Here is a 13,555-nt window from a genome sequence, read left to right on the forward strand (position 1 = left end):
ACGAATAAGACAATGTGATTCGTCGAGAGCATACTCAAAACAAGCTACAAACGCAAACTTTAGTTAGTTTGAAGCCGAGCAGGAAAAAGTATCCAAGGAGGACAAGCCTTGTAATCTGCTTGTGCAAACAGGCTGTTTTCTTTCAACGGCAAGAGGACCGCCTTTGAGAGGGATGCCCTATAAAGAAAGTTTGTTAATTCAGTGGCTAGAGAAGCTTACGCCTGCATGTACAGGAACGACAGCACACACACTGTGCGCCATTATTTGCTCAGGCACTCGCTTCCCTTGGTGAGTCAGCGTTTGTGATGGCCTGACTCGCACAGGAGCTGCTTTCAACATTGCTGAGGAGCCGAGAAATAGGGAAAATCTAGCCCAGCATCAGGAAGGCGTGAACCAGGTGACCTGGAGATGCCTGCATAGTCTAGACCCATTTAGGGCAGGTCTACGCCTTAGAGACGACAAACACATGCGACGCACTTGAGTAACGACAACAACAGCAAAATGTTACTACGCTAGCAGTGGCCGCGGCGAACATTACGAGAACAACCCTTTCTGCCACGGCTGTCACAAGAACAAGACATTCTCTATAGTGTTTGGCAAAGGGCTGAGAACAAAACGTTGTTGAGGGCAGCAATGTTTCACAGAGTGACGGCAGAAGGGCTACAATGGTTCCTGAACCAACCTGACTACACCTTTTCGACTAAGGATTTCTGCGCCCGATATCAGGCTAGAAGCGTGTTGGCGCGCTTTTCTTTCTCGCCTACGAATGTCCGTCTTGAAAACGCATGTGAAAACAGAATATAGATAGTTATATTTAGCATATTTAGTGTATTTCGGGCTGAGGGTCATAGTTTTGTTTTAATAGCTGAAGCGGAAGGGTTTATTAGCAATAGATTCAATACCGGCAAAAATGGTACCCACTATTAGTTGCTGCGTAAATGTGAAAACAAATGCAAGTTTCTTTTTAGCGGGAGAAAATCGCTGCTATGCTGTATCCTTCTTGGTGGACACAGCTCCTTCGGGCGAAGAATGAAGGAGGCAACGAATATTAGTTTTTAGGAACTCAAAGGCTCAGGAGCTGCCTCGCTCTCATCGAACATATCAAACGCGCAGTGTCGAAAGAGATGGAAAAAGCTGAAATATGGAAGAAACAGGACTGGAGAGCTCTGTAATAATTGTCACCTCGTGGGTTTCCCAATGCGCGCCTGCATCGCACAGCCCCCGGGCGTTTTTTCCCTTTCTTCTCCATTCAGACGCGCCGCCGCGACCAAGAGTTCAGCCTGCGTCCTAAGGCTTAGCAGCCGAGAGTCAGTGCAGCAGGTCCGGGTACGCCGGCTGCTGTTTTCTTCACTAAAGAACCCCGTCGAACATCCTGCGCTGCCAGATCTGCCGTCTGATAACGAAAGGAGAATGACTGGGGAAATTCAAGTCGTATCTAGGGATTGATGGACATCACTATAAACTTTACAGAATCTTTAGATGGTGGCCCACATTGTTTCGTGCTCATGCGGTCTTATTCAGTGCTCTCTTTTTTTTTTTTTTTATACAGGAACGCTTTGTCCGTCGAAACTGTTGTTGCTATCATGGACATGTGAGCGTTCAGTGCGTTTTTGCGGAATATCTGCTTGTATATTTCGGTCCACATTTCCTCAAAGAAAGCAACGAAGCAATGAATTGATCAGGCTTCAGGCCTAATCACTCCGACGGTACGTAAAATGGTTACGTAAAGTGAAGAAACGAAGAAGGATATGTGCTCTGGCGCATTACCCACCCTCTGGTAAGGAAACAAGAGCACGTAACGTTTCTTGGAAGCATCGGTTATTTTCTCGTGGCATGAAAGGCCCATCACTGCCTGATCTGCCGAATCCCCACCATAAATACACCTATCATGTGCAGGAAAATAAAACTGAGGTCATCTGGTACGAGCTTCTCTATAGGTAGCTTGCACGAAACGCTGAGAGCGCCATTTTCCTGTACAGTGCAGCATTCGACCGTGACGCGGGCCGCGCAAATAGTGCCAAAAGGATGGTCATTGTGCGGTCGAGGACTGCAACAGTCAAACGGAAACTAGTACGCAAAAGGTGATGTCCGGACAAGACGACTGCGGGTTTTCAAAATACCGATGGTAAACCGGGAGCGATCGGAACGTAGCAGACGAGAGTGGCTTGCACGCATTGACATACGTGGCATTCACAGCAGTCCGGACAAATACCAAGTGTGTGCACGTCATTTCGTGTCAGGGTTGCAGTCATCGAAAAGTTTAGACGGCCGACCTGCAATATGAACACGTGAAGCTAGAATGGTGAGTTCCTGCAGCAATCCGTACCTCAATGTACAACATTCGAGGTGCACGCATAAGCCACTCTCTTCTGCTACGTTCCGACGCTGGCCTTGCTGTCGTATTCGTGCAAGCGTACCTTCGATATTTTGAAAAACTCGCAGTCTTTTGATCCGGACTTTACTGTTTGCGCTATAGCATGCTTTGGCGGAGCGCACGACTACACTAAACAATCGCTTTGGCATTATTTGCGCGGCCCGCTCCACGGCCGATTGCTGCACTGTGCAGGAAAACAACGCTTTCAGCGTTTCGTGCAAGCTCCCTATACGGCGCATGTATGTCTAATTGTGTTGACAGACATCATTAGGGAAGTCCTCAGCCCTCATGATGACGAATGCAGTAAGTTTTGTTTAACCTTACCGACTTAGCCAGCGAAAGCGGCTCCTGAACTGTTTTCACGATGGCCGCGTAGATAGAAAAAAAAATTAAGATGCCCGCATAAAAGCTGCTGCAAAGTTGTTTGCTGTGTCCTGTACACATCATTAATTCTCTTAGAGCGTTTGTAAGCCCCCGTGTACATTCAGCTTTGTTAGTCTGTCGTTGGACCGCGTATAACCTTGAAGTCATTTTAGGCATAGCAGGTGATAACCATCTTTGAACTATTACATTGCTTTGTTTTACTGTGGTGTTTATATGCCTCTGCATTTCACACATATTTGTTTGCGGGCTATGTATTTGATACATCAGTTTTATTCGGCGTATCTAACTGAACTGTGTTTAAATATGCAAAAGACTTATCAGGCCTATATCAGACCTGGCCAGTTTAGGCGCGATTGCCTGTCGAAAAGTCTAGTGAAGCTTTTTGTGTCGTCACAAATAATCTTCATGCTCTACTTTGGGACAGTGTCTTGCAGGAATACTCAAAAGTCTTGTAGCAAAAAAAAAAAAACAGTTTTGTTTAGTTTCAACCGCCTACTTCGTTACGTCAGAATGTTCATGACAACAGGTAACATTGCACTAGTACAGAAGAAATGTTGTCCTATTTACCTGTCTACTCTGTTGCAGTGTTTGACTTGGCATGATTTTGTTACTTATATTTATGGCGGAGAGAAGAAAATTGCTTAAACCGCGTATAGCTGGCGTGAGCATAAAAAAAAATCTGCGATGTCTGCGTCAAAAGCTGCGCCTTTTAATCATTGAAAGGTGCCAGTCTTCAGGTATTTACTGATAAGAATGCTTATCCCGTGTTAAAAAGATTCATGCGGGTTGAATGTCGAATACATCATGTTGCGAAATCTCAAACTATTTCGCGATTTCTTCCTGATGCGCATACGCCGGCATAAGGAAGCTCGCTAATTTCAAGAACGTGATTCTGAACTGGCTTAAGTAAAGAAAAGCTCAATCATCTTGCTTCTCGATTCCGACCGCGGTCGAGTGCCTGAGTGATACCGTGGTTTTCCATCCCTCAAGGCGTCATCTTCTTTGTGGCCTGAAGACAAATAGAATTTGCCCGTAGCGATAGTATAGCACCTTCTCTCTAAGACTAATAATGTCTAATAACTACTTTCTAATATCTGAAAAATCACTATCATCGTACAAGAGTTATTGTAAACTAAAAAAGAGGGCAAAGAAAAAAAAGGCTTGTGTCGCCACCGACGGTCGTTTTCGCAATCAAAATGCGTGCGTTGACACCGATAATTGTGCGGGTCTCGTAGGCTACGCTGCTTTGCCGTTACCTTCAAAACGATGGCAACTGGCCCTTTCCAGAAAAAAATGACACGAGTTTAATTAAGGCGTTTTTTTTTCTTTTATGCCCCAGTCCTAATGTCCATAGGTTGCAACTTTCGCCTCCCTTTTTCTGTTCATCATGGGTAGCTCATGTGGCACATCCACATCGAAATCAGATTAGAAGAGAACGATATGCCGGTTATCTAGTTCTTTTACCCTCTCATTTCCACCGCTGCCGGTATGAAAGAGAAGTGCGTCGCTGAGTTGCTGTTAGAACGAAGGGATCTGAAAAAACAAAGAAACAAATGAACTGTTATGTTCTTTACGCTTTCCTTTCAAATGCCGACTAATTAGGTGTAGAAAGAAAAAGAGATACGTTAGCTTTGGCTGAAGAAATGCTGAGTGTACATGACCCCCCCCCCCCCTCTCCACCCCCCCCCCCCCCCCTGCCACTCCCAATAATAAAGTTCATCTGAGCAAAACTGATTTGTTTACTACCCTCTAAAGGGTCATGAAGCCTTCCATGTTTTGGATGCACACCCGAGTTCATCATTCAATAAAGGTGCACCTTACCTTGATTAATGACTGCTTTGTATCTTTCTTGGCCTGTTGACTTGCATCCCGCTGTTTTCGCGCTTCAGAAAGCAACACTTTTCTAAGGACAGGCGAGCGTCGTAAATGGCCTCGCATAATCCTGCTCCAGAAAGAGGGCGTCTTCGGTGGATACGAGAGCTGACGAGCGTGAATGTACTAACGAGGTGAGACACATTTGCGCTATGAGCTCATCACTGCTCGCGCCATAAGGGAACTTCCTGCCCCGCATCGAGAAACAAGCTGAACAAGCGAAGTGCAGACTGGGATAATGACACGAGACAAAAGCCAGCGGCCGTCAGAGAGCACCAGCCGCCGACGACACGGCGCCAATGCTTTGACCGGAAGCGCTGATTGATCGTTATAGATGAACGGCCGCGTTCGCTCTTCAACCGCCGTTCCTTTCCTTTCAGCCCTCGGGCAGTTGGCTAGCGGGTGTTGTCAGCTACGCCGCCTTTTAGGAGACAGGGACCATCGGCGTGCCATTCAGTGTCCCCAAATCGTCCACAAGCGTTCAAGTACAACCAGGTTCCTGTCGAGAAAAGAAGTTCTTTAGGGGCGTTTGTGCACTTCGCTTCCTTCGCTTCTTATGCCTCTTTATTCTCAGGCTGAGGTTCCTGCTGGTTATTGGTGATTTTTTATTTCATTAGTGGTGATTACTGGGCGCTTAATTTACCTTATTACTACTGGACTCTTATCACTCTCAGTGTAAGGAGAATAACAGTAGTCTTCAAATCTAAAGGTTAGAGCTAGCTACGCTAAAGTAAAACAGTAAAGTTTGCTGTCACGGATATGTTCTTGCACGGCTCATGGAAGTAGCAGGAAACTACCAACGTGCTCATTCAAGACTAATAAACAGCACTGAATGGAGACATCTAGTATTTGAGGTCAAGTTCGGTTTCTAGGTGCACGACAAATAAGGAGACCTTCCTCCCTGATACACGGCGTGTCTTTCAAACGAAGATCACTAACAAGAAGCTATGACATATTGAACAACCAACCCCTCCCCCTTACTCCCTAACCACTGTCCTCCCATCTTGCTTGTGTTGTTCCCTTTCCTCACCCTCCATTCACGATTACAAGTAGATACAGCCAGAGAACAGCTACCGTTCGTATACTGAAATCAAGGAGAGTGACGTATTTCGGGAAATAAAAAAGAAGACTGTTATTTTAATAGAAGCAATATAAATAAAGAAATATTCTAAAATAGAGATTTTCCGAGCGCTAATGCGAGCATGAACACGGAATACAATGAATGGAAGTTAATACTCCACTATCTAAAAAGAAATCATTTCTCAGTGCCTCTCTGTATAGTTCCAGCCATCATGCCCGCGTATAATTGCAAACACGCCAGTAGAAATGTGAGCGTGAAAGTGCTGGTGTTAGGCAACCGCGAAAAAATGCGGGGTAGTAATACGTAACAAGGAGACATGTTCCAAGAGATAAGTACTTAAAGGCAAAAATGAGCTAGGATGGGAATGTTTTTTTTTATTTTTTTATTTTGCCTAAGGCATTCTTTTGATCTCAGCTGTATCCGCTATTACAGTTACAACCAGTCATGAAAGAGCTTCGACTGTCAACGTGCGAAGCTGCAAGTGAGGGTAAGAAGATAAGAGGTGTTCGCTTGTCTCACTCCAAAGGAAAACTACCCAGAGCTGGATTCATTAGCAGACGCGGTCGCCTGTATCATTTTTCTACCCACGAAGTTTGCCTGAAGTCAATATAAAAGTCACGCAAGGCTCTTTCGAGGACAGTAACAAGGAAAAGAGAAAAAAGAAAAACTGCCGAAGCGCACATCTTTTGGTTAAAAGCAAACATACACAGGGCTTTCTACGGGATGGTATTCCACCGGGTGTGATGTTATGCTGCTACAACTGCCACTACCTTAGAAAGAAGGACTGCTAGCATCGCGAATTCAGGATAAACGAGAAGAAAGCGCGCGTCATACATTGCAGCGAACGGTAGAAAACGCTATAAGCATGTTCTAACAAAAACGTTCTGTATTCCTTCTCTTTTGTATTTTAGTTTGCTGCGAAATAAATACGCATACGAAAGACCTTTCAAGCGTCATTTGTTCTTCCGTGCGTACTTGTTGTACATGCGGTATCTGTTATCCACACAGTACGTCGCAGTCGGAAGCGGCTGAAACGACATCCAGAAATTCTGAACATTTTCTGAGAAAATGTTTCGGAATCCAATTTTTCAGATGTTGCGTAACTTCACAATAACAAACAATGCATTCGCAGGTCACCCCTCTGCAGGCTTCTAGGTTTTTGCGATTAATTTTTGGAAAAGTGACCAATTCGCGTTTTGTTGCTGTCTTAATTAATCGTTATAAGCTCAGGTGAAACTTCAGAAGCAAATGTTTGCTACGGATAAAAAGCTTGGACCATTTCTATCAATATGTTCATAAAAGTATCTTACAATATTACACAGTTGCCTCCCGTTTATTTAAAAAGAACGCAGTGCATTAACTTTCTATTTAGCTATTGGCTACGAGTGCCGGAAGAACTTTGAAAGCAAATTTTTTGTCACGCCTCAGAAGCCTAAAGTGGTTCTAATAACATGTACACAACAGTATCTTATAATTTCTCACATTCTCCTAAAAATTATAAGATGTATTGAATTGCGGACTTGCGCCCCAGTGGTAAGTTAGTATGTGACACAGATGGACATCAAAAGGCCACAGCCGGGACCGCGATGGTGATTACTGTCTTTTCAATATCTATGAAGAAAATTGAGGGCTTCCTCCGGATGCATTTTTTTTTTTTACAGTGATAATGAATACCTATGCGTTGCGCAATCATTTGACTGGGTCCCCTCAAGCGAACCTATACATAGCTTTGCTGGTAAAGTGGCGCTGGCTAATGGAAGTCATTGTTGCGAAATATGAAATTCAACGGTGTTCAGGTTTCTGTACCAGGCTGTTACAAAAGTTTTATCATATCTTTCGAAGCTCAATAACATAGATGAGGTTGAGTTACCCAATGTTTCGTTTCCTTTTTAAAGCTGTAGCCTTACTGGCTGCGAAGAGGGACTTAAGCGAGGTGCCTGTGATCCTGATGCGTTAGTGAAAAAGAAAAATCTCCGAAAATAAAAACTCCGTTGAAGCACATTCGAACAGATGAATTTCCCGCTGGGAGTACGAACGTAACCTCATCGCCATGGTGCTGGCGCCGTGTCACTAAATGACAGAGGTGAAGCTAGTCTGCGTTTGTTAGTGAGCGATATCATGGAGATATCAGGTCATATAAAGGCGATGTAAATTGATAAGACGGGAGCTCAGATGGTGATAGAAAGTGGTAAAAAGGCAGTGAAATGGTGATAAGGAGGTGATAGAGGAATTGCTAACTACAAAACGGACTTTCCCTCGTCAGGGGGAATGAGAATAAAGCAGCAAAACAAGAAAAAGTATGCATGACTGTAAAAAAGGCCGTGGTCGCAGTGCTAACTCCGCTGTGGTCAATAGTAAATAAAAGAAGGTTTTCGCATTGACTGACAAAGGTTGCTTGCAGTGGTTTGAATAAAATAGCCAACCAATCTTAGTGTGGGCAAATAGCTTGATAGTGCATTCCAAGCTTGTTTTTGCAGTACATGGTCTACCATATCTTTGTTCTCTAACAGACTGTGCTTGTACGGTCGTCGCTGATGAGTGTAATCAGACCAAAGTAAATCTTATAACAATCCGCTGGAACAATCCTGTGGACGAAGTTTAGTAATCCTGCCCTATACTTTCGTTACGGCTAGTTTGCAACGCCCGTAGGTGGAACACCGAGAAGCACAGGCGACATCAGTATTAGGTAAGTGCGACAATTAGCAAATAATGTATAAGCTCACTGTAAGGACGCTGCAGTGTAAAGCTATCAATAGATAAATTGAAATTGAAATAAAAATGTCCATCATTTGCATTATTTGGACATGGAATCTCGCAACTGCTAAAAGAAAATAACTTTCACAGTTATATCGCAGTCAGCTCTAACTGTGTGTAGGCACAGAGTGTTGTTTTTAACGCGGTAGCGTTAAAAGTCCCGTTACTCACGAATTCCAACGTAGGTGGTGTTGTCGTTGCTATCAGCGAAATATGCTGGCCACGGCGCTGGAAGGTGGTAGCTGCCAGATCTCATAGCCGGGCACTGGTGCTTCGAGGAGCGGAGGAAAAAAGGAGGGCGGAAAGCAGGGCTAATGTTTTGATAGTTTCTGCAACTTAATGAGACCATATAGCACCAGAAAATCGAGGGCAGCTGCCAAACTAGGTTGCTCATTTCACTGGGTAAGGTCGAATAAGAGTCAACATTCCAGTGCTTTTGGAAGCATAGTCAGGCACCCTACGCTTAGGCTACGCAGGCCCGTTCATACGGCTTGGTTAATTAAAACGGGGCTTTATATGTCTGATGGTTACCTACGCTATCGCGCTATATCCTGCGTCCCATATATATATACACTAACACTCAACATATTGCAGTAAAGTGAACAACCGAATTCATAGAATATGAAGTTTTTAACACGCCAGCAATAAAGGCCTCGTTCCCCCCAACATTTGCAAAGCATGCCTCAAGCTGGTGGTAGTTATCACGTTATATGACCGAGCACTGATTGGAAGGTATATTATATGACGTCACAACATCATATGATACGTTAGAGGGGGCGACAGCGACCAGCTTAGCAGGTCGTTGAGGTAGCAATCGAGCCTTCCTAATCGAATTCTAACATTCCGAGTCGGACGCCTTATACCGCTAGGCCACGCAAGCACTTTCATATGGCTTGGTTAAAGTGTGGCTTTATAACTAAGCCGGGTGGCCTTTCACGTAACGGGGTAGAGTGTCATCACGCCTGTGTGCTCGGTATTGAACATTACGTCATTTTAATCTTTGTTGGTTGTGACGTGGTGATTATTTCCTCAGAGACCACACTGCATATTTTTTCGGACGCTGCACCGAGTAGCAGGTCACTGCGATTTTAGCATTACTGTGGTTTCGCTTCAAGCACCAAAGAAGGCAACAAATATGAGATGAGGATTGAAGGGAACGGCTACTTGAATTGGGCCGCGGTATCACTCTATGAGTAAAACGCCACGGACATTGAGGATGAAACATTGATTTACTCCTGGATAACAAGCACTAGAAGCTGCTACATACGCGTTGTAGCGAAATAAATCGGAAAAGGAGGTAGTAGCGCTTTCAAGGCGGGTTTGATTCCCGAGAAACGAAGCTTCGCGGTAATAGTGCATAACATAGCGCGGCACAAAGAAGGGCTGCGGGGGAAGCAGCCACTTACGCCAGGTACCGCGACAGGTGCGTCTCCGCTGAATGACCAGGATGGACGGTACAACCTCGATTTGATCCGGTGAACGTCGCGGCGGGCTGCGATGGTTCGTCGCGACAACGGTGCCCGCCGGCAGTGTGTCCTAATGCAGCTGCATTTCTCCAGAAAATCTCCCCCTGCGGCTGCTTGCTCCGCGCTTGTCAAGCTTTGCCGCCGCGATCCATCAGATACCAGGCAAGGGCGTTGGGACGCAGCAGAGTGCAGTCGCCCTCGGGAAAAGAAAAGAATGCGCGCGGCGCAGGGGCTTGTGTATCGAGGGCGCCAGTGGGCGGGGAGCCCACAAGAACTTGCCGTAACAATATAGGTGTATATATATTATTGCGATAGCAATACTGCGCCATGTTTCGGCCTGTCACGTTGTCCCAGGAAGGGTCACGTTTGACCTTGCGCAGCCGCGAAGAAGAAGAAAATAAAAAAGGAAAAGAATAAGAAGAACAAGGAAAACGGTCGGTCACGGGCAGCTAATGTTCTCCACATTTGGTTCACCAGCATTGAACACTTCTCATTTTCTTACGCTCTCTCGTAATACTTTTAAAGGATGAGTCTAAGTGTCTCCGATAATGTAGCGCTTTACACTGATAGGGCGTGATAGGGGAATAATGTAGCAAGCAAAAGAAGCTTCCGCGTTGCTATCGCAATACAACTAGGGTTAAACAGAGTTAAATCACAACTAATATATATATATATATATATATAATGCCACCTAGCGTTGCCAGGTGGCGCATGACTGAGCGAAGGACGACGAAGTGTCGCTTGTGGGTTTTGCGTCTGTGCTGCTCACCGCTGTTGTATCGGAGCTATTCTTGATATTCTTGATATCCTCAATCACCTTGTACGTGACATTCTGGTGGAGGTGCGGGGTAAGATCACCTATGCAAGAGTCTCCATCTGAAAGACGTCGCGCCAGCCCTGTGCCATTGGACACCCCCGTGCATCGCTGCAGTCGACGGCTCCAGGGACTGCCTCCGGAGTTTCAGCCATCACCCGCCGCCATGACATCTAGTGCTCCTGCTCAGCAGGTAACGGGCGTCGCACCGGCCTGTAACTACACCTTGCAGGCCCCTCGGGTACCGAAGTCTTTTCACGGTGACCTCTTTGAGGATGTGGAGGACTGGTTCCTTCAGTTTGAGCGTGTCGCTGCATTCAACCAGTGGGACGATGCTGCCAAACTAAGGAACGTCTACTTCAGCCTTGAGGATGGCGCCCGGATCTGGTTCGAGAACCGAGAGCAAATGTTAACGTCGTGGCGGGAATTCCGTCGTCAACTGCTCGAGGCCTACACTAGCGCGGATCGTCGCGAGCATGCAGAACGTGCCATTCACTCCCGCATCCAGATGCCCAATGAGAGTGTCCAAGCGTACGTCGAGGACATGATGCGCCTTTTCAGGCGAGCGGATCCCGCCATGTCCGAGGACAAAAAGGTCAGGCACTTGATGCAGGGTTTGAAAGAGCAACTGTTCGCAGGCCTTGTGCGCAACCCACCGTCGACTGTAAATGGATTCCTTGCGGAGGCCACCACAATGGAAAGGGTGCTCCAACAACGTGCCGCGGCTTATAACCGACCCCTCCATACTGGCACAACTGCGGAGTCATTTGCATCTTCCGAGCGGCATCCTGATGCTTTGCGTGAACTGATTCGCAGTGTCGTGCGCGAAGAACTGAGAAAGTTCTGGAACCCCATGCAGCAATCGCCAGCTTCCATTTCTGCTATAGTGCAAGAGGAGGTACGACAGGCGCTCAAGAGCCCTCTTTCGCCTATAGTTACGAGCCCACCATTGCTGTCGGGGACCGAAAACCGTCCCACATATGCTGAAGTTCTGCAGAGTCAGGCTTCCCCTTCACCACCACCCATTCCCGCGCCGCCTACAGTTTCGCTGCCCTCAGTGCAACGAGTGCAGTACTTCGACGAACGTCCCCTGCCCCGACGCAAAGCCGAGATTTGGCGCACGCCTGACCGCCGTCCACTCTGCTTCCACTGCGGTGAACCAGGCCATCTTTACCGGGATTGTCCTTATCGACGCCTCGGTCTTCACGGCTTCCGCATCGACGCGCCTCCTCCCCGGTTTGGTCAACGACCCCGAGTTATTGAAGAGTATCTGGCGGAACAGCGTTCATCTCGTTCGCAGCGTCAGTCCCGCTCCCCTTCACCAAGGCGCTCATTGACGTCCACCCAAGGTTCCTCGCGAGAGGGACAAGGCCGCTCGTCTAGCCCTGGTCGGGAAAACTGAAAACAGCGACCTTCGGGGGCGAGGCCGCTGGTAGTCGCTGCGTTGAAGACCTCCCGTCGTCGCCGCTTCGATCCGACCGCGAGCTGCTGGTACCGTCCCCTAGGGAAGCCAAAAGCGTTTCTCTGGACATTCCTGTTATTTTAGACGGTCGTACTCCAGTGAATGCATTAGTGGACACCGGTGCGGATTATTCGATTTTGAGTGGTCGCATGGCGACTGTTTTGAGGAAGGTGCTCACTGCTTGGCCAGGTGTGTACCTTCGAACCGCCGGCGGTCATATAGTTACCCCAAAGGGAATGTGCACGGCTCGTATTCAGATTGACAGATATACGTTCGTCGTTAGTTGCGTCGTTTTGAGTGACTGTTCCCGTGACCTTATCCTCGGCATTGACTTTCTGCGAGAATACGGAGCAGTTATCGACCTGCGAAATAGACGCGTCACATTTTCGATGGGACAATCTGCCGAACGAGATAGTAGCAGTCCTTGCAATGCCGCACTTCGCGTTTCCGCCGAGAGCGTCTCGCTGCCGCCGCGAAGCAGTGTTCTTGTGGAAGTTACCTGTGACGATTTCCGTGCCGGCGATGCTGTAGCGGAAGCGAACCATTCACTCCTGCTTGCTCAAGGCATCTGCGCTGCTCGAAGTTTATTGTCGCTTCACAATGGCCGGGCTGCACTCCTTGTCACAAATTTTTCTAATGAGCACCGGCACTTGTTTCCGGGGACTGCTATCGCTTTCGCTGATCCTGTTACGCTCGATCCGGTCTGTTTTACATCCACGGCAGTCGAAACTAATGAGCCATCTCTTGACAACATCGACATTAACTGCCACTTGTCGAAGGAGAAACGGCGGGCCTTAGAGCTACTGTTGCTGGACTTCAAGCACTGTTTTGCTTCTTCCTCGAAGGTTCGTCAAACGCCCATCACACAACATCGCATCATTACTTATGAAGACGCTCGCCCTATACGACAGCAGCCTTATCGTGTGTCTGCCAAAGAACGAGAAGTGATCCAGACGCAGGTTCAGGAGATGCTGGATGATGGTGTTGTACAGCCTTCACAAAGTCCGTGGTCTTCACCAGTAGTCCTGGTCAAGAAGAAAGACGGCACTCTTCGATTTTGCGTCGACTATCGGAAATTGAATAATGTGACAAAGAAAGATGTATACCCGTTGCCGCGCATCGATGACTCACTGGACAGATTGCGACGTGCGAAGTATTTTTCATCTATTGATTTGAAAAGCGGCTATTGGCAAATCGAAGTAGACGAAAGAGACCGAGAAAAAACCGCATTTGTCACTCCAGATGGCCTATATGAATTCAAAGTACTCCCATTTGGATTGTGCTCTGCCCCAGCTACATTCCAAAGGATGATGGACACCGTCCTCACTGGACTCAAGTGGCAGATCTG

Source organism: Amblyomma maculatum, chromosome 3 (genome assembly GCF_055883805.1).
Source record: "Amblyomma maculatum isolate TAMU_Amacu chromosome 3, ASM5588380v1, whole genome shotgun sequence".
NCBI lineage: Eukaryota > Metazoa > Arthropoda > Arachnida > Ixodida > Ixodidae > Amblyomma > Amblyomma maculatum.